Raw genomic sequence first — 19175 nt, 5'->3', positions numbered from 1 at the left:
AATAAAGAGATCATGTATGTTTATTTTAAAGCTTTTATGTTGTTGACTGTCCCTTTGAGTCATATTATGTATTCTTGCATTGCCATCAATTGTTATGTATTGATCTTTCAATTAAAACTTTATATTGATAGTATAGATCATTTTATTTACAATATTGAAAATCATGATACTGTATTCTTAACATTTATACACATTAATGTATACATTTGACCAACATGTCTAAAGTACACTGTACCACTGGCCACTGTAACAGCAAACCCATGTTAACGTCTCTGTGCAATTATATCTTCCATGAGCATTGCGTGATAATTAAAAGCGTAATTACGCATGCGTGATTATGAATTTATTTTGATCTAGTAGTGTGATGAGCATATTTTTGAAATCTTTCACATATATTTACAATTGTGTGTTCATGAAATTCAAATATGATCATTGTAAATATTTAATGATACAAATTAATATTTCAAAGTTTAGTATGAATCGATATTCAATGTTTAAAATGGATTGGGATTTCACGGATACACACTTCCATTTTAGCTCTGTGATGCATATTCATGATTGCGCAAAAAATAGTATTATTCATATTTGATGTCTGCGAATCTAAATTCAGATGTATACCATCCTAGGTAACGTCTGTTGTGAAATCTATATATGACTGTATACACATTGCTTAAATATATACTGAAATATTAAAATATTATATGAAGTCTGATCCCGCTTCCTCCCAGGTCACCGATTGGAGCTGCACTGGCCTCCGGGTCAGGAGTTTCATGGCCAGCAGCTGGGAGAGGGCCAAGGAATGGAGGGCTGCAAATCTCCGGTGGAAACGGAGATTGAGGAGGGCGCATAAAGCCTCCTCATGTGGTTTGAGGACAAGTTTCCGTGGGGGTGGGCCCGGGTCCCCACTGCTCCGACAGGCATGGGTCGACTCCCTCATGAGGCAGACTTTATTCAGCAGCTGCAACCTCATATCCCTGAATCTCCGGAGCATTTGCTCGGGATCCTCTGGACGTCTGCCACCCCATTAACAGAGAGGGTGACAGATGCTCAGATGGCCTTTTTGACCAGCCCAGTCGTCGACCTCCTCTCAGCCCCATAAAGCTGCGGATAAAGCTCCTCGCTACGTGTAATGGACTTTTATATGGGGAAGTAAACATGAGATACACCATGGGACATGGTATCTGTACATCTGATTGGATAAAATACTGTCATTTTGTTATAATTTCTGTGAGGCCATACAGACTCAAGTCATGTTTGTGTAATGAACTCTATTGGCCGTTACTTAATGGTTCATGGATTCATATATTTGTAACTTCCATACACATACCTCCTAGGGGTGGTGTTACTACATTTGCCATGTAGACTTTTATTTGGAATTGCTGGAAATGTAATACGTATGTGAAGCATATATAATATACGAAATCCGTTAAATATTAATCTAGTTTGTTGACATTTGAACTATATTTTATTTTTTATCATGATAGTAAATATAATCCAGACATATTATTACATGTTAATGAAACATTTCAAAGTTTAATATTGATCAATAGATGTGTAACATTGTTCAAGTTTTTTAAAAATATGTTTATAATATTTTCAAATCCAGAATGTTAATATTGTATGTATTCCTTGGTTCTTAAATGAATATCGTGACTCGTGAAGTACAGTGCTTCTTTTTTAAATGTATTTACAATCCCAACAATGCACATTGATTGCGTGTGACAGTGGGAAATTATATTTGTCTTCTTATAAATGCGAATCTCGTGTTGAAAGATTTGTTTAACACGCTGTATTTCAATAATGGTGAAATGCATTCTTTGTATTTATAATGGGCGTTACTTTGAGAAAATAAAGGGACATATTTTTTATATAAAATAAACTTTTGTTCCTTATTTTCAAAGGATAAAATAGAGCATGCATTTCTCTGAAATATTCACATAAAATAATTTTTTAATTTCATTCTCATTGTGTATTTATTGTTAAGGAGCAGATATGCAATACTGAAGTATCTGAAGACATCTGGCTAACCATTGCAACTATGCATTGTTGCCCAACCACAAATAAGCAGATATCTCCCAGTAATGCTTTGATGCTTCTAAGCCTATGAGGCCAATGTATCAAAGGTCTTGCTGACCTGATCCAACAGTGCGGATCAGGTCCGCAAGACCTCACTGAATGCAGAGAGCAATACGCTCTCCCTATTCAGCATTGCACCAGCAACTCACAAGAGCTGCTGGTGCAAAGCCGCCCCCTGCAGACTCGCAGCCAATGGGCCACCAGCAGGGAGGTGTCAAGCAACCCTATCATACTCGATCGAGTTTAATTGCAGCAATGTCTGTCCGCCTGCTCAGAGCAGGCGTATAGGGTTACGAAGCAGCGGTCTTTGTGACCGCTGCTTTATAATTGCTGTTTCTTGCGAGTCTGAAGACTTGTCAGAAAAACGGCCCTTCAAGCTCCATTCAGAGCTTGATAAATAGGCCTCTATGTATATCTTTTTTTAAACTTAGGATAACAAGAGAATTAACCATATGTGATAATCTTAGTAAAATGTTATTTTTGAATAAAATATGCTCTGTCGGAATCATGGAAGATTAACTTTGGGTTGCATTTCCCTTTCACTACAAAGTAAATAGCCATCACAAGCAATTAACAACAACTAAAAAGTTGACATATTTACTTTTAGAATATTGCTCTAATCATTGATGAATGCATGTAATAACACTATTCTAATAGTAAATATGCAATGCTAATGTTTTAAAAAAATACATTTAGATGCAGTCATGTCTAAATATAATAATACATTTATGTTGATGTATACCCCATGAAAAGTTATATACATTTAAAGGGGCAATATACAAAAAATAGATATTTACTTTAATACCTTACTAATACTTTACTATACTATACTTTACTATACTTTAATTATCTCACCCTGACCAGACAATAATCTAACTTTCCAATTGTCTTTTCCAATTGTCTTTGATTAGCAATCATCTAAATTTAGTGGACTCAGCTGACTGTCCTGCTTACATATATTTCACACTAGTTTGGGCTGTGCATTGCTATAACAACATGTTCAGTTCACATTTTCAAAGTGAACATTTTATAAGTGAGGCATTAACATTAGAATTATACAAGAATTGAACAAGGATTGGGCAAGGGGCAAGACACAAGGCAAGTAATTCTGTAATATTATGTTTCATATATCTTTTTGTTTTCTTATGCAATTGCTACTGTAATTCTGTTTCTTATGTGTTTAACTGGTTCCTAATTTTGTAAAAATGCACAATATATTAACAATTCCTTTTTGCTACCTCTTGTCTCTACAACAAACTACATTATTCAATTACTCCTTCTCCCTCTCCACCTGCACTGTTCATTAGCCCATCTCTCTTAAACTCAACATACTTTTGTAATCATGAACTTTACCTATTCCTAAACAATCTCTCTCCCCCCTGCAGCTCGTCTCAAAAGCAGTCTCACTACTGGAAATCTGTATCTCATCTCATGTCACTCTCCCTCTTGCTTTTACTTACTGCTGGTGACATCTCCGCTAATCCTGGTCCACAACCACTGCCAAGCCATGCACATCCATGTGTACCATCCCATAGACTCAGAAAACAAAACTCTGCAAACGTTACTCACATTCCTCTTGCATCAAAAGCCACTACCCCTTTCACTTGCACACTCTGGAAATCTCGCTCTGTTTGCAACAAGCTCACTTCTATACATGACCTCTTCATCTCCCGCTCCCTCAACCTTCTGGCCCTAACAGAACCTGGCTCTTTCCCCTAGACACAGCAGCCACTGCTGCTCTGTCACATGGGGGTCTCCACTTCAGCCACACTCCTAGGTCTGGTAATAGACAATAAGGTGGTGTTGGTATTTTACTTTCCTCTCGTTGCACCTTTCAACAAATACGTCCCATCTCTTTCCTCACATTTCCCTAATTCAAAACCCACATGATTCGCTTATTCTACCATTTTCTCTGTAAATGTTGCAGTCATTTACCGACCCCCTTGCTCATCAACTCAATTTCTAGATCACCTGGCTGCCTGGCTACCTTATTTCCTTTCCTCAGACACAACTGCCCTCATTTTTGGCGACTTCAACATCCCCCTTGACAATCCCACTCCCTCATCTGCAAAACAACTTCTGCAACTCACTTCCTCTTTCGGTCTGTCACAATGGACTGATTCTCCCACTCACAAAGACGGTAACTCTCTCGACCTGATCTTTAGCTATTGATGCACTCTCTCAAACTTCACAAACTCCCCCTTTCCTCTTTCTGACCACCATCTCCTTACTTGCAACATATCATCCCTTCCTACAACTTTCCCTCCTTCTATTCCTCACACCAAACTTCACAGAAGAATTATGTCTTTAGATCAGCAACAGCTTGCTAATTCCCTCAAACCGCTCCTCTCATCCTTCTCCTTCTTTTCCTGCCCTGAACAATCTATCTGACACTATAATTCCACCCTTATATCTGCCCTTGACAATCTCGCCCCTCTTACCATTGCTCGGAAATCACACACTCATCCTCAACCTTGGCATACTCCTCTGACACGGTACCTACGCAGATGTTCCTGTACTGCTGAATGGCACTGGAGAAAATCTTGGAGTTCTTCTGATTTTCTTCATTACAAATTAATCTTGAACTCCTACTATTCTGCCCTCAATCTCCATAAGCAACACTACTTCTCTACTCTTATCTCTAATTTTTCTTCAAACCCAAAATGTCTGTTCTCCACTTTCAATACTCTCCTCCACCCGCCCCCACCTCCTAATACAACTTCTCTGTCAGCTCAAGACTTTGCCAGCCACTTCAATAACAAAATTGACTCCATCAGAAACGAAATCAGTTCTCAACATAATTCCATTCTCTCCCCCTTCAAATGCTCTCACTCAACCACAACCCACATAACCTGAAACTTAGCTCATTCTCCCCTGTTACTGAGGAAGAAGTTTCGGCACTTATACTGCGCTCTCACCTCACTACCTGTCCCCTTGACCCTATCCCCTCACAGTTACTCCCCTCCCTCTCTGCTACCCTTACCCCTATACTAACACCCATTTTCAACCTTTCCCTCAGCACCGGTATATTTCCATCATTTCTGAAACATGCACTGGTCACACCTATCTTCAAAAACCTTTCCTTGATCCTACCTCCCCATCCAACTACCGCCCTATTTCCCTCCTCCCTCTTGCCTTAAAGCTTCTCGAAAAACTAGTATATGCACGCCTATCCCATTTCCTTATGTTAAACTCCCTTCTTGACCCACTGCAATCTGGATTTTGTCCCCATAACTCCACAGAGACAGCTATTGTTAAGGTTACTTACGACCTACTTACAGCAAAATGAAAAGGCCACTTCTCTCTGCTTATCCAACTTGATCTGTCCGCAGCCTTTGACACTGTTGACCACCCTCTTTTTCTCCAAACCCTCCAATCCTTTGGCATCTGTGACTAGTGATGTCGCGAACCTAAAAATTTCGGTTCGAGAACGGCGGACACGAACTTCCACAACTGTTTGCGAACGGGCGAACCGGGCGAACCGCTATTGACTTCAATAGGCAGGTGAATTTTAAAACACACAGGGACTCTTTCTGGCCACAATAGTGATGGAAAAGTTGTTTCAAGGGTACTAACACCTGGACAGTGGCATTCCGGAGGGGGATCCATGGCAAAACTCCCACGGAAAATTACATAGTTGATGCAGAGTCTGGTTTTAATCCATAAAGGGCATAAATCACCTAACATTCCTAAATTGTTTGGAATAACATGCTTTAAAACATCAGGTATGATGTTGTATCGATCAGGTAGTGTAAGGGTTACGCCCGCTTCACAGTGACAGACCAAACTCCCTGTTTAACGCATCACAAACAACTGCAAACAGTCCATTTGCACAACCGCAAACTCCCCATTGCCACAAGATAGATAGATTTGATAGATAGATAGATTTGATAGATCAATCGATAGATTTGATAGATAGATAATTTCCCAGACAGAGAATTACAAGACGTGGGGTCTGGGACCCATGGTAAGTTTCCCAGAGGCAGTTGCGGCGCCCAAGGCTCTGATTAGAACAGAGCACTCTGGAACGTATTTGCCCTCGGCCGAAATCGGAACATTCTTTAGCTTTCTATCTGTCGGCCAAATGTCCGTCTGCCAAATGTCCGTCTGCCAAATGTCCTTCTGCATTTTGTCAGAGCAACGCGTGCAATCTACTGTGCCAACAGATATGAGTGGTCTGTCAAGTAGTACTATTCTTATCAGTTTAATACCTGTTATGTCCCCTATCAGGGTGCGTGTATATGGCATGGATTTTAGGAACCAGGAGATGGAAAAAGATGCTTGGTCGGTCCGGCCACGAGATAGATAGATTTGATAGATCAATAGATAGATTTGATAGATAGATAATTTCCCAGACATATAATTACAAGACATGCGTTCTGCGACCCATGGTAGGGTTACTTCCTTTTGCACAATCGAGTACAGGTTGGGGATTGCCTTTTGTGCAAAGAAATTTCGGCCGGGTACCTTCCACTGTGGTGTCCCCTATCAGGGGACGTGTATATGGCATGGATTTTAGGAACCGGGAGATGGAAAAAGATGCTTGGTCGGTCTTCCTACTTCAAATTTGGGGCACTGTGCGTGCAATCTACTGTGCCACCAGATATAAGTGGTGTGTTAAGTAGTACTATTCTTATCAGTTTAATCCCTGTTACGTCCCCTATCAGGGGACGTGTAAATGGCATGGATTTTCGGAACCGGGATATGGAAAAAGATGCTTGGTTGGTCCTGCTACAAGATAGATAGATTTGATAGATAGATACATAGATTAGATAGATAGATCAATAGATGCAATAGATACATTTGATAGATACGATAGATAGATTTGATAGATCAATAGATAGATTTGATAGATAGATAATTTCCCAGACAGAGAGTTGCGGCGCCTGAGGCTCTGATTAGAACAGAGCACTCTGCAACGTATCTGCCCTCGGCCGAAATCGGAACATTCTTTAGCTTTCTATCTGTCGGCCAAATGTCCATCTGCCAAATGTCCGTCTGCCAAATGTCCTTATGAATTTTGTCAGAGCACCGCGTGCAATCTACTGTGCCAACAGATATGAGTGGTCTGTCAAGTAGCACTATTCTTATTAGTTTAATACCTGTTACGTCCCGTTTCAGGGTACGTGTATATGGCATGGATTTTAGGAACTGGGACCAGTTCCTAAAATCAGATGGAAAAAGATGCTTGGTCGGTCTAGCCACGAGATAGATAGATTTGATAGATAGATACATAGATTAGATAGATAGATAGATCAATAGATGCAATAGATACATTTGATAGATATGATACGATAGATATATAGATAGATAGATTTGATAGATAGATAGATAATTTCCCAGACAGAGAATTACAAGACGTGCGTCTGTGACCCATGGTAAGGTTACTTACTTAAGGTTGGGGATTGCCTTTTGTGCAAAGAAATTTCAGCCGGGTACCTTCCACTGCGGTGTCCCTTATCAGGGGATGTGTATTTGGCATGGATTTTAGGAACCGGGAGATGGAAAAAGATGCTTGGTCGGTCCTCCTACTTCAAATTTGGGGCACTGCGCGTGCAATCTACTGTGCCACCAGATATGAGTGGTGTGTTAAGTAGTACTATTCCTATCACTTTAATCCCTGTTACGTGCCTTTTTTTTGTTTTGTTTTTTGAAGCCACAGTGCAGCACCAGAGGCCAGAAAAATTTGGCATGTACACATGCCTGAAAAATTAGGTATTGTTGCAGCCGCTGCTTTAGCAGCGGCTAGAAAAATTGATGTTTGTTTCCCTGGCAGAAAGTGCCCTAAAACATTGCGGCTTGAACACTAGTTGGTGGCGGATAAGTCACGCAAGTCATCCGGCATTCGAAGATAACATACAGCAGCTTGTGGACCATTTATAGCCCAAGGCAGATCATCTCATTAGGCCTTTTTTACTCAAATGTATCACCCAATGTCAGTCACTTCGGGATCCATCCCTCATTCATCTTAATAAAGGTGAGGTAATCTAGACTTTTTTGACCTAGGCGACTTCTCTTCTCAGTGACAATACCTCCTGCAGCACTGAAGGTCCTTTCTGACAGGACACTTGAAGCGGGGCAGGCCAGAAGTTCTATATCAAATTGGGATAGCTCAGGCCACAGGTCAAGCCTGCACACCCAGTAGTCAAGGGGTTCATCGCTCCTCAGAGTGTCGAGATCTGCAGTTAAGGCGAGGTAGTCTGCTACCTGTCAGTCGAGTCGTTCTCTGAGGGTGAACCCCGAAGGGCTGTGGCGATGCATAGGAGTTAAAAAGCTCTGCATGTCCTCCATCAACAACACGTCTGTTAAGCGTCCTGTCCTTGCTGGCGTGGTCGTGGGAGTCAGAGGATTACTTTCACCTCTTCCCCTGTTAGATTCCCGTTGTCCTGTGACATCACCCTTATACGCTGTGTAAAGCATACTTTTTAATTTATTTTGATACTGCTGCATCCTTTCTGACTTGCGGGAATTTTGTAACATTTCAGGCACTTTATGCTTATACCGGGGGTCTAGTAGCGTGGACACCCAGTACACGTTGTTTTCCTTTGTTTTTTTATATGAGGGTCACTCAACAGGCACGACAGCATGAAAGACCCCATTTGCACAAGTTTGGATGCCAAGCTACTCATGTCCCGTTCCTCGTCCTCAGTGATCTCACTGAAGGTATGTTCTTCCCCCCAGCCACGTACAACACCATGGGTACCAGATAGGTGACAACGAGCACCCTGGGATGACTGTTGTGGTTGGTCTTCCTCCTCCTCAAAGCCACATTCCTCCTCTGACTCCTCTTCCTCACAATCCTCTTCCAGCGTTGCCTCTGGTCCAGCAAGCGATGCTGATAAGGCTGTTTCTGGTGGTGATGGTGACCACAACCCTTCCTCTTCCTCTTCACGCTCATCTATGGCCTGATCCAGCACTCTTCGCAGGGCACGCTTCAGGAAGAAAACAAATGGTATGATGTCGCTGATGGTGCCTTCGGTGCGACTGACTTGGTTTGTCACCTCCTCAAAAGGACGCATGAGCCTACAGGCATTGCGCATGAGCGTCCAGTAACTTGGCAAAAAAATCCCCAGCTCCGCAGAGGCTGTCCCCGGTCATACAAACACTCGTTAACGGCTTTTTCTTGTTGGAGCAGGCGGTCGAACATTAGGAGTGTTGAATTCCAACATGTCGGGCTGTTGCAAATCAATTGCCTCACTGGCATGTTGTTTCGCCGCTGGATATCTGCAAAATGAACGCCTAAAATGGCCACACACCTTCCTGGCCTGCTTCAGGACGTCCTGTAAGCCTGGGTACTTATGCACAAAGCGTTGTACAATCAGATTACACACATGTGCCATGCACGGCACATGTGTCAACTTGCCCAATTTCAATGCTGCCAACAAATTACTTCCATTGACAGAAACCACTTTGCCGATCTCCAGTTTGTGCGGAGTCAGCCACTGATCCACCTGTGCGTTCAGGGCAGACAGGAGTGCTGTTCCGGTGTGACTCTCTGCTTTCAGGCAAGTCAACCCCAAGACGGCGTGACACTGCCATATCCGGGATGTGGAATACTACCTGCGGATCTGGGGGAGTGCCGTTGATGTGGAGCAAGACGCAGCAGCAGAAGAGGACTCAGCCGAGGAAGAGGTTATGGAAGAGGATGGAGTAGGAGGAGTAGAGGAGGTAGCAGCAGGCCTGCCTGCAAGTCGTGGCGGTGTCACCAACTCCTCTGCAGAGCCATGCATTCCATGGCGGCTTTGAGTTTGTGTGCTGCTTCTACTCATGTGTTCATCCCATCAGCGTTTGTGATGTGAGATCATGTGCCTTCGCAAAGCAGTTGTACCAAGGTGGGTGTTGGAGTTCCAACGACTCAGTTTCTTTTGGCACAGGTTGCAAATGGCATCGCTGTTGTCAGAGTCAGACACACAAAAACAATGCCACACTGCTGAGCTCTGCGATGACGGCATTCTGGTGGTGGCAACAGCATACGTTTATTGGCGTGCTGTCTGGCTGACCCCGGGTGCCGATGCATGCTGTCTGACTGTGCCACTAGCTCCTTGCGACGACCTCCCCCTGCTTCCAACTCGTCTCCTCCTCCTCCTCTCTGTCTCCCCATCTGAACTTTCCCCCTCTTCTTCTTCTCTTCTAGCGGGCACCCACGTGACATCCACGGACGCATCCTCATCATCAACCGCTTCACTTGTATCTGACAAATCAACAAAGGAAGCAGCAGCGGGTACAACATCATCATCATCACACCATATGTCCATGTCTGTAATGCTGCCTGACTGAGACATATCACTGTTATCTACATCCTCTGTCAATGATGGTTGTGCATCACTCATTTCTTCAAACTGATTTTGCCTGAAACACAAAAGCAGACTGATGTTTCTCAATCCAAAAAGTTTATTTTTTTTAAATGTACACTTACACTACTATTAAACAAGATATGAGTGGTGGCACTGGGCAAATGGGTTTATGCTGTGAGCCTGACACAAAAAAGCAGACTGATGTTTCACAGTCAAAAAAGTTTAATTTTTAAATATTTACACTACTGTTGCAACAGATATGAGTGGTGGCACTAGTTGGCAAGTGGGCCTGGCACACACGCTGGCAGGCAGGCAACTGCAATTAGATTACACGAGCAGACTGATGTTTCACAGTCAAAAAAGTTTTTTTTTTAAATATTTACACTACTGTTACAACAAATATGAGTGGTGGCACTAGTTGGAAAATGGGCCTGGCACACATGCTGGCAGGCAGGCAACTGCAATTAGATTACACTAGCAGACTGATGTTTCACGGTCAAAAAAGTTTTGTTTTTTTTAAATATTTACACTACTGTTACAACAAATATGAGTGGTGGCACTAGTTGGCAAGTGGGCCTGGCACACACACTGGCAGGCAGGCAACTGCAATTAGATTACACTAGCAGACTGATGTTTCACAGTCAAAAAAGTTTTTTTTTTAAATATTTACACTACTGTTATAACAAATATCAGTTGTGGCACTAGTTGGCAAGTGGGCCTGGCACACACGCTGGCAGGCAGGCAGGCAGGCAACTGCAATTAGATTACACTAGCAGACTGATGTTTCACAGTCAAAAAAGTTTTTTTTTTAAATATTTACACTACTGTTACAACAGATATGAGTGGTGGCACTAGTTGGCAAGTGGGCCTGGCACACACACTGGCAGGCAGGCAACTGCAATTAGATTACACTAGCAGACTGATGTTTCACAGTCAAAAAAGTTTTTTTTTTAAAAATTTACACTACTGTTACAACAGATATGAGTGGTGGCACTAGTTGGCAAGTCGGCCTGGCACACACGCTGGCAGGCAGGCAACTGCAATTAGATTACACTAGCAGACTGATGGCACAGTCAAAAAGTTTTTTCTTAAATATTTACACTACTGTTACAACAGATATGAGTGGTGGCATTAGTTGGCAAGTGGGCCTGGCACACACGCTGGCAGGCAGGCAGGCAGGCAGGCAACTGCTATTAGATTACACTAGCAGACTGATGTTTCACAGTCAAAAATGTTTTTTTTTTAAATATTTACACTACTGTTACAACAAATATGAGTGGTGGCACTAGTTGGCAAGTGGTTCTGGCACACACGCTGGCAGGCAGGCAACTGCAATTAGATTACACTAGCAGACTGATATTTCACAGTCCAAAAAGTTTTTTTTTTAATATTTACACTACTGTTACAACAAATATGAGTGGTGGCACTAGTTGGCAAGTGGGCCTGGCACACACGCTGGCAGGCAGGCAACTGCAATTAGATTACACTAGCAGACTAATGTTTCACAGTCAAAAAAGTTTTTTTTTAAAATATTTACACTACTGTTACAGCAAATATGAGTGGTGGCACTAGTTGGCAAGTGGGCCTGGCACACAAGCTGGCAGGCAGGCAACTGCAATTAGATTACACTAGCAGACTGATGTTTCACAGTCAAAAATTTTTTTTTTTTAAATATTTACACTACTGTTAAAACAAATATGAGTGGTGGCACTAGTTGGCAAGTGGTTCTGGAACACACGCTGGCAGGCAGGCAACTGCAATTAGATTACACTAACAGACTGATATTTCACAGTCCAAAAAGTTTTTTTTTTAATATTTACACTACTGTTACAACAAATATGAGTGGTGGCACTAGTTGGAAAGTGGGCCTGGCAAACACGCTGGCAGGCAGGCAACTGCAATTAGATTACACTAGCAGACTAATGTTTCACAGTCAAAAAAGTTTTTTTTTTAAATATTTACACTACTGTTACAACAAATATGAGTGGTGGCACTAGTTGGCAAGTGGGCCTGGCACACACGCTGGCAGGCAACCGCAATTAGATTACACTATCAGACTGATGTTTCACAGTCAAAAAAGTTTTTTTTAAAATATTTACTCTACTGTTACAACAAATATGAGTGTTGGCACTAGTTGGCAAGTGGGCCTGGCACACATGCTGGCAGGCAGGCAATTGCAATTAGATTACACTAGCAGACTGATATTTCACAGTCAAAAAAGTTTTTTTTTAAATATTTACACTACTGTTACAACAAATATGAGTGGTGGCACTAGTTGGCAAGTGGGCCTGGCACACACGCTGGCAGGCAGGCAGGCAACTGCAATTAGATTACACTAGCAGACTGATGTCTCACAGTCAAAAAGTTTTTTTTTAAATATTTACACTACTGTTATAACAAATGTGAGTGGTGGCACTAGTTGGCAAGTGGGCCTTGCACACACGCTGGCAGGCAAGCAACTGCAATTAGACTACACTAGCAGACTGATGTTTCACAGTCAAAAAGTTTTTAAAAAAATATTTACACTACTGTTACAACAAATATGAGTGGTGGCACTAGTTGGCAAATGGGCCTGGCACACACGCTGGCAGGCAGGCAACTGCAATTAGATTACACTAGCTGACTGATGTTTCACAGTCAAAAAAGTTTTTTTTAAAATATTTACACTACTGTTACAACAAATATGAGTGGTGGCACTAGTTGGCAAATGGGCCTGGCACACACGCAGGCAGGCAGGCAACTGCAATTAGATTACACTAGCAGACTGATGTTTCACAGTCAAAAAACTTTTTTCTTAAAATATTTACACTACTGTTACAACAAATATGAGTGGTGGCACTAGTTGGCAAATGGGCCTGGCACACACGCTGGCAGGCAGGCAACTGCAATTAGATGACACTAGCAGACTGATGTTTCACAGTCAAGAAAGTTTTTTTTTTAAATATTTACACTACTGTTACAACAAATATGAGTGGTCGCACTAGTTGTCAAATGGGCCTGGCACACATGCTGGCCGGCAGGCAACTGCAATTTGATTACACTAGCAGACTGATGTTTTACAGTCAAAAAAGTTTTTTTTAAAAAATTTTACACTACTGTTACAACAGATATGAGTGGTGGCACTAGTTGGCAAGTGGGCCTGGCACACACGCTGGCAGGCAGGCAACTGCAATTAGATTACACTAGCAGACTGATGGCACAGTCAAAAAGTTTTTTCTTAAATATTTACACTACGGTTACAACAGATATGAGTGGTGGCATTAGTTGGCAAGTGGGCCTGGCACACACGCTGGCAGGCAGGCAGGCAGGCAGGCAGGCAACTGCTATTAGATTACACTAGCAGACTGATGTTTCACAGTCAAAAATGTTTTTTTTTAAATATTTACACTACTGTTACAACAAATATGAGTGGTGGCACTAGTTGGCAAGTGGTTCTGGCACACACGCTGGCAGGCAGGCAACTGCAATTAGATTACACTAACAGACTGATATTTCACAGTCCAAAAAGTTTTTTTTTTAATATTTACACTACTGTTACAACAAATATGAGTGGTGGCACTAGTTGGAAAGTGGGCCTGGCACACACGCTGGCAGGCAGGCAACTGCAATTAGATTACACTAGCAGACTAATGTTTCACAGTCAAAAAAGTTTTTTTTTTAAATATTTACACTACTGTTACAACAAATATGAGTGGTGGCACTAGTTGGCAAGTGGGCCTGGCACACACGCTGGCAGGCAACTGCAATTAGATTACACTATCAGACTGATGTTTCACAGTCAAAAAAGTTTTTTTTTAAATATTTACTCTACTGTTACAACAAATATGAGTGTTGGCACTAGTTGTCAAGTGGGCCTGGCACACATGCTGGCAGGCAGGCAATTGCAATTAGATTACACTAGCAGACTGATATTTCACAGTCAAAAAAGTTTTTTTTAAAATATTTACACTACTGTTACAACAAATATGAGTGGTGGCACTAGTTGGCAAGTGGGCCTGGCACACACGCTGGCAGGCAGGCAACTGCAATTAGATTACACTAGCAGACTGATGTCTCACAGTCAAAAAGTTTTTTTTAAAATATTTACACTACTGTTATAACAAATGTGAGTGGTGGCACTAGTTGGCAAGTGGGCCTGGCACACACGCTGGCAAGCAAGCAACTGCAATTAGACTACACTAGCAGACTGATGTTTCACAGTCAAAAAGTTTTTTAAAAAATATTTACACTACTGTTACAACAAATATGAGTGGTGGCACTAGTTGGCAAATGGGCCTGGCACACACGCTGGCAGACAGGCAACTGCAATTAGATTACACTAGCTGACTGATGTTTCACAGTCAAAAAAGTTTTTTTTTAAATATTTACACTACTGTTACAACAAATATGAGTGGTGGCACTAGTTGGCAAATGGGCCTGGCACACACGCTGGCAGGCAGGCAACTGCAATTAGATTACACTAGCAGACTGATGTTTCACAGTCAAAAAAGTTTTTTCAAAAAAAATTTACACTACTGTTACAACAGATATGAGTGGTGGCACTAGTTGGCAAGTGGGCCTGGCACACACGCTGGCAGGCAGGCAGGCAACTGCAATTAGATTACACTAGCAGACTGATGGCACAGTCAAAAAGTTTTTTCTTAAATATTTACACTACTGTTACAACAGATATGAGTGGTGGCATTAGTTGGCAAGTGGGCCTGGCACACACGCTGACAGGCAGGCAGGCAGGCAGGCAACTGCTATTAGATTACACTAGCAGACTGATGTTTCACAGTCAAAAATGTTTTTTTTTAAAATATTTACACTACTGTTACAACAAATATGAGTGGTGGCACTAGTTGGCAAGTGGTTCTGGCACACACGCTGGCAGGCAGGCAACTGAAATTAGATTACACTAACAGACTGATATTTCACAGTCCAAAAAGTTTTTTTTTTAATATTTACACTACTGTTACAACAAATATGAGTGGTGGCACTAGTTGGAAAGTGGGCCTGGCACACACGCTGGCAGGCAGGCAACTGCAATTAGATTACACTAGCAGACTAATGTTTCACAGTCAAAAAAGTTTTTTTTTTAAATATTTACACTACTGTTACAACAAATATGAGTGGTGGCACTAGTTGGCAAGTGGGCCTGGCACACAAGCTGGCAGGCAGGTAACTGCAATTAGATTACACTAGCAGACTGATGGCACAGTCAAAAAGTTTTTTCTTAAATATTTACACTACTGTTACAACAGATATGAGTGGTGGCATTAGTTGGCAAGTGGGCCTGGCACACACGCTGGCAGGCAGGCAGGCAGGCAGGCAGGCAACTGCTATTAGATTACACTAGCAGACTGATGTTTCACAGTCAAAAAAATTTTTTTGTTAAATATTTACACTACTGTTACAACAAATATGAGTGGTGGCACTAGTTGGCAAGTGGTTCTGGCACACACGCTGGCAGGCAGGCAACTGCAATTAGATTACACTAACAGACTGATATTTCACAGTCCAAAAAGTTTTTTTTTTTAATATTTACACTACTGTTACAACAAATATGAGTGGTGGCACTAGTTGGAAAGTGGGCCTGGCACACACGCTGGCAGGCAGGCAACTGCAATTAGATTACACTAGCAGACTAATGTTTCACAGTCAAAAAAGTTTTTTTTTTTAAATATTTACACTACTGTTACAACAAATATGAGTGGTGGCACTAGTTGGCAAGTGGGCCTGGCACACACGCTGGCAGGCAACTGCAATTAGATTACACTATCAGACTGATGTTTCACAGTCAAAAAAGTTTTTTTTTAAATATTTACACTACTGTTATAACAAATGTGAGTGGTGGCACTAGTTGGCAAGTGGGCCTGGCACACATGCTGGCAGGCAGGCAATTGCAATTAGATTACACTAGCAGACTGATATTTCACAGTCAAAAAAGTTTTTTTTTAAATATTTACACTACTGTTACAACAAATATGAGTGGTGGCACTAGTTGGCAAGTGGGCCTGGCACACACGCTGGCAGGCAGGCAGGCAACTGCAATTAGATTACACTAGCAGACTGATGTCTCACAGTCAAAAAGTTTTTTTTTAAATATTTACACTACTGTTATAACAAATTTGAGTGGTGGCACTAGTTGGCAAGTGGGCCTGGCACACACGCTGGCAGGCAAGCAACTGCAATTAGACTACACTAGCAGACTGATGTTTCACAGTCAAAAAGTTTTTTAAAAAATATTTACACTACTGTTACAACAAATATGAGTGGTCGCACTAGTTGTCAAATGGGCCTGGCACACACGCTGGCAGGCAGGCAACTGCAATTAGATTACACTAGCTGACTGATGTTTCACAGTCAAAAAATTTTTTTTAAAATATTTACACTACTGTTACAACAAATATGAGTGGTGGCACTAGTTGGCAAATGGGCCTGGCACACACGCTGGCAGGCAGGCAACTGCAATTAGATTACACTAGCAGACTGATGTTTCACAGTCAAAAAGTTTTTTTTAAAAAATATTTACACTACTGTTACAACAAATATGAGTGGTGGCACTAGTTGGCAAATGGGCCTGGCACACACACTGGCAGGCAGGCAACTGCAATTAGATGACACTAGCAGACTAATGTTTCACAGTCAAGAAAGTTTTTTTTTTAAATATTTACACTACTGTTACAACAAATATGAGTGGTCGCACTAGTTGGCAAATGGGCCTGGCAAACATGCTGGCAGGCAGGCAACTGCAATTAGATTACACTAGCAGACTGATGTTTCACAGTCAAAAAAGTTTTTTTTTTTAAATATTTACACTACTGTTACAACAAATATGAGTGGTGGCACTAGTTGGCAAATGGGCCTGGCACACACGCTGGCAGGCAGGCAACTGCAATTAGATGACACTAGCAGACTGATGTTTCACAGTCAAGAAAGTTTTTTTTTTAAATATTTACACTACTGTTACAACAAATATGAGTGGTGGCACTAGTTGGCAATTGGGCCTGGCACACACGCTGGCAGGCAGGCAACTGCAATTAGATCTCATCTGTCTTTACAGGTTTTCCTTTGTCCACCTATCGCCTACAAGAGTGCTGCCTGATCCGTTGTGATTCCGTTCACTCCTCGATTCTGCTATCATTTGCACACTTCTATAGAGACTTGTTGCTCTTACCTATCAGTTATCCTCATAGGCTGATAGGTAAGAGTTATTGTTGCATTTGATTATGATTATGTGTCTGTAACATTCAAGGTTGTATGTAATATTTATTACCTTTTTAGGTTACACGATTTGTTCACTGTCACTAATTTGAATTTACTAACTTTTTTCATTCTACAGGGTGTTTTATTTGTATTTTTACCTTATAGGGGTTTTCACTTAGATCTTTAGGATCTATTACGGCTAAATATTTTTATTTTTGCAGTTGTCACTCACGTTGAATATATATTTATTTTTATAGTGGCTGATACGAATTGTTTCAAGCACTGTTGTGTACCCATTATTCCCAAGATTTTGGTATATATTTTCGATTGCAAAATATTAATAATTGCACTTTATTTGTAGCTAGTCACTTATTTGTTATTCTAATTTTTTAAAATTGTCACTTGATATTTGTCTAATCACACACAATGCTTTCAGTGAGTGAAAGGAATAACAAGAGATTGTTGCTTGTCTCGCACACTGAATCCACCAATATTATAACTAACCCTGATGGTTCTATTGAGAATTTGTCCATTCATGCACTTTTTGCTAGGCTAGAAGAGTCAATCAATGTCGAATGTAGGCATTGGTTAGATGCAGAAATGTTGCAGAAATACATTGACAAAGAACAGATACTCCGTGGACTTTCAAAAGTTGCTCATTTAAGGATGATCCTACTGTTAATTCCCAATTGGACCAAGCATTAACCACATGCTCTATTACACTTTTGAAGATCCTAATTGCCCACAGGAAAATTCTAGTTGAGCAATCTTCCAAAGAAATAGATTCTATCCAAAAGAGTTTAGAGAAATTTAAAACTTCTAATCTCTATGATGATTAAAATACTATGGTTTTACAGAAAACAGATGCTTATCAAAAGGAATTAATGGCGGTTAAAAAACGTAAACTTATTAGGGATGAGGAAGATTACCAAAAAGGTCAGATACATACATATCATAAAAATAAGAGACCTAATATACCTAGTTCCCATTCAAGGGGTACATTAGACCCCCAACTGAATGTTATTCCTCAACAGAGTGATGACCAACAGCTACCTGCGGGGGAGCTAACAAATGGCCTGCGGTACACCATTCCAAAAATAAAAACAAACATAATACTAGTACCTTGAACAATAATCAGTCTTTTAACAAAAATGACCAGTGGATGAGAGGCAATGGTCCGAATCATTATTCTCACAATAGTAATAACTATTGGCATAGAGGTAATGATAACTTGCCAAATGGCCCTGATCAGAGTTTTTATTAACACTAAGGGGAATATAACAGAGGGCACCAATTCAGTTATAATAGTCCCAATTATAGGTCTAGATCTGGTCACAGGGACCCCAAGGAAGGTAGAAGTGGGAACTTTGAACAGCATTATAATGGCTCTTATTATCCTAGATATGACACAGAAACACCTGTATCTAATCATGCCCCTAGAAATCATCACCAAACACAAGGTAACTCTGTTTATCATTATACATCAAATCCTTCATCATATAAACATGGCCATGGATACCCTAGGGGTAATTTTTATAGAGACCAGGGTCCCTCGCGAAATAGAGGGACCCCTGCGAGTAGTCATGAGACTACATCCAATAGACCAATAGATCCAAT

The sequence above is a fragment of the Bombina bombina genome, chromosome 5 (genome assembly GCF_027579735.1).
Source record: "Bombina bombina isolate aBomBom1 chromosome 5, aBomBom1.pri, whole genome shotgun sequence".
Taxonomy (NCBI): Eukaryota; Metazoa; Chordata; class Amphibia; order Anura; family Bombinatoridae; genus Bombina; species Bombina bombina.
Note: the sequence above shows the minus strand (reverse complement) of the source record.